The sequence below is a fragment of the Trematomus bernacchii genome, unplaced genomic scaffold (assembly GCF_902827165.1).
Source record: "Trematomus bernacchii unplaced genomic scaffold, fTreBer1.1, whole genome shotgun sequence".
In the NCBI taxonomy this organism is placed as follows: Eukaryota; Metazoa; Chordata; class Actinopteri; order Perciformes; family Nototheniidae; genus Trematomus; species Trematomus bernacchii.
In genome coordinates this window covers 1,806,095-1,810,326 of record NW_022987649.1, presented here as the reverse complement: position 1 = coordinate 1,810,326, position 4,232 = coordinate 1,806,095, and positions in this window count along the sequence as shown.

Sequence of the window (4,232 nt, the reverse complement as noted above, 5' to 3'; positions counted from 1 at the left end):
TCTGACCACATTCCGGAAGATGCTTCCTACTACTTTGCAGCTGGCCATGTCAACTATGCCAGGTATGGCCTCTACTACCTCCGTTCCATGGAGAAGCTCCTCCACATGTCCAAGGCTATTTCCTCCAAAGGCAACATGTGACGCGACACATCCGTGGAATATGGAACGGCCTGCCTGTGGAGTGACCAGTTCATAGAGTCCACCTTCATGAGGTACGGCCACAGTGCAGGAGGGATCATTGGGATAACCTTGAAGCCAGAAGCACTGAAGATCTGGGCCCTGAGCCGCCACATCTGCTGCAAGATTGAATCAGACATGAAGGACATTGGAGAGGAGACAAATACAACAAAAGTACATCTCTATCACAAGGAGGAGGCTAAAGCCAGGGTTAGAGCAGACACCAAGGACAGGGATGGACTTCATCAGAAACTGACACCTGCCTCCATCCATTGGATCCCAACACACATCCAGGAGATAGCATTGTGAACATCACCAGTGGCAAGATAGCCCCTCCAACTGCCAGTGTAGACAGTGCTGTAAAGATTGGAGAGGCAATGTTAGAACAATTTGAAAAGACCTGGCCAGAGGGATTTTACAACACCATCTCAAGCAAAGTGAAGACCATGGCAACAACAACCAAATCCATCAAATTGGCGACTCCAAAATGTATGACCTAAATGTGATATTCGAGGACCATTGCACTGTTCTCTAGTGACCGCGATGTTGACGTGAAGGATGTCCTTGCCTATGAGCTGGCACCAGTCCCAACTGCCATGTTCACAGAGGACGGAATGCGAATTTGTAAAGCCAAGTCCACACTGAAGAAGTCACTCCAGGTGAAGTCTCCAGGAGGAATGCCGGTGATGCAGATGTCACTGTCATTGATGGATCAGCACTTCTTTGGACCATACACTGGCCAGCTGATGGTACTGTCGCTGATTTTATTGATAATATTAAAACACGGCTGATTTCATACCTGTCAGAGAGTGACGTCTACCTCATCTTTGACAGATACTATGATTACAGTATCAAGTCTGTCACCAGAGATGTCAGGGAGACAGTGGTCATAGGAAACATCATCTCCTACTATCAACTAAGCTACCAGCCCAGAAGGTTGTCTTGTCATCCATTGAAAACAGCTCAACCGATTATATTTAAGGAACTGACGAAGACAGGCTTTTCCATCTACGGGGCACAAACAAACACAAGTTGGTGGTGACAGGGGAGGACTCATGCCCCATCGAGATCAGGATGGAAGAAAGAAGGAGCCGATATGAGCTAGAAAATCAGCGAAGAAGCTGACACCATCATTGTCCAACAAGTCCTGGGGTGTGCTGGAGAAGCCCATCAAATCTCTGTGGTTTCTGATGACACAGATGTGTTCGTCCTACTCCTTCACCATTACCATCAGGCAGGACTGGATGTACCACTCATCATGGAATCCCCCCGCAAGTAAAGAGCCATAGTGGACATCAAGGCGACACTGTCCAAGCATTCAGAAATTGTCGAGAACCTTTTACCAGCCCATGCCATATCGGGATGTGACACTGTAGCGTCTTACTATGGGTTGGGAAAAGGCTCTGTCATCAAAGTCCTGAAAGCTGGGTACCAACTATCAGCCATTGCAACATGGATGCACCATTCCAGCAAGTCCTCGACCAAGCCACTGCCTTCATCTCAGCCTGTTATGGCATAAAGGAGACACAGACATGTCACACACAAGGCTACTTGTCTGGGGGGAAAAAATGGAAAAGGACATATGTCTGCTCCAAACCTTGCTGCTCTACCACCAACAAATGAAGCCTTCATTGAGAATGTTAAGAGGGCCCACTTTCAGGCAATGTTGTGGCGAAATCTCAATGTAAACCTGCTGCCAGCACTGAACCCAGAGGAATTTGGATGGAAAAAAGATACGTGTAACAGGTCACTGATCCCAACCATCTACCAGAAGATGCCAAACGTGTCCCAGATTACATTTTGGAGATGATCAGGTGTGGCTGCAAGAGTGAGACCCCTTGCAACTCCAAGAAGTGCAGTTGTAAAGTGCATGGTTTGCCATGCACAATGTTCTGTGCATGTTTCAGGGTGGGATGCTCAAGATGCTAACAGTAATGTGTCATTTCTATATGTAATGAGCAAAGTTTTATCCAACAATCTGCTTGCCTTTCCTTTTTGTTGTTGGTAATAAACGCCACGCAGTTGCGTGAGCAAAAGAGAGCAGTTGTTTGCATTGTCTTTGCAGAATTCACTGCACTCAAAAGTATGTTTTGCTGGGTCAGCTTAAAAGGGTTAATATTAATTAATTTATAATACAATGCACTGTATGAATAAAACATTGGGAAGGCAAATGTGATGCATTTGATTTGAATATATTTCAATATTATTGCAATCTCATAAATCCTTATTTTTCTGGGATTTAGGCGTTTTGGGCATGAAGGGGTTAATATCTGAAAATGCTAAAAGGTTATCAGTGGGCACCCTCCTGTACTCCTATTGAATACACATTGAGAGAAATTAAATTGGGTGCATTTGATTTGAGTATTTTGCATGAAATCTCATAAATCCTTATTTTCTGGGATTTTAGCGTTTTGACCATGAAGGGGTTAATATCCAAAATGCTCAAGGGATATCACCGGGCACCCTCTTGGATTTTGAAGATAGGTACCCCAAGCTACAAGAAACCGTTATCAGACGAAACAAGGTTCATCCAAAAATCAGGCTTTGGCTCCCGGACTATTAGCGCAGCTTCCGGTTTTGCTACGCGTCTCTCTCACTCCTTATTCTGTAACCTGTGTGTGTATGTGGAACTTTCCCTCGATTCCATTGGCTCTAGCGGTTACAAAGAGATGTCAATCAGCAAAATCGACAAAGGGGGTCCGAGATATGTCAAATCCACCCAAATGACCCCAGAAGGGTTTTTCTTTTGCTAAACCTCTCTAAAAAGGTCAAATGTCACTTGTTTTGCATCAATCTTGATACAGGGTACTTATTATATGTTGTACTTTGGATTCCTAAAGCTTTTAGTCTACTAACCCATCATCCAAGGGTAGTTTTCACTATCAGTAAAAAAGAATTGTTGGACGGACACTATAATTTACAGTTTTTTACTATGTTCAATCTGCAGAGTTCTTACACCTTTTCCAAAGTCAAATTCAAGCACTTTTCAAGCATTTTCAAGGTGCATTTTCAAGGTGCATTTTCAAGCTTTTCAAGCATCCTACAGCTGTTGTAAATTACATATTTATATACACATACTTATACTCAAATGATTATTTCCCTACCTCACATTAAATCAGATGTTTTTTATGCTATAAACAACCAAATGTGTGTTTCATAATAGCATTCTACATGAGGATGAAAATTTAAGAAAAGAAAACTAAGTTTAATATTTCAAAATGAGTGACCCATCTGTACGTAGACTGGGCATCCCATATAACCTGGCTGAGCCAATATAAAACAATCAGCCAAATAACTTTTCAATACATTATTGATTACCATTTTTGAGGTACTTTTAGGTTGGCAGTAAACATAAGTCAGAGGTAAATGGTGTACTTTTACTCCACTACATGTATTTAATACCTTTAGTTACTTTACAGATGTGGATGAATGATGTGAAATATAATCAAGTGTTAAATCAGACTTTAGTTCCACCTGGAGTAAATTCACAAGCTACCCTGCAGTATACAAATTTAAACCTGAGCACGAATTAAAAAAAACATTACTGATTTAAATAGTCATTGATAATTATTTATGTTATCAATTCTGGTTATTCTCTAATCTGTCTATCACTGTAGTTATATTGAAGGCTGTAGCCCTTCCTAAAGATGTTGCTACAGGCATATAGCCGGAAAGATGGTGGCCCGCCTAAAAGAATAATATTAATTATATTATTAAGATACGTATTTAGCTACACAAGACAACTTTTTTGGACAAAAACTGTCTAACTTAGTCCTTTATGCTAATCTTTAGCTACATGATTCACATGGTTTTACACCTTGCTAAATAACCAACATGTATGATACATATTTTCAGACCAGGATTCATTCGCTTTGACAGAACAGTAATATAACCTGACATGCTGCAAATGTACTTTTACAAGCAAAACATGGTTTAATGTGAAGATAAACTTCCTGAATTTATGGTCACATGACAACAAATATGTACAGTTCCCTAGATACAGGGGGTGGGTCAACTCCACTACATTGATCAAGGGGAGAGGTGAAAAGAGAGCA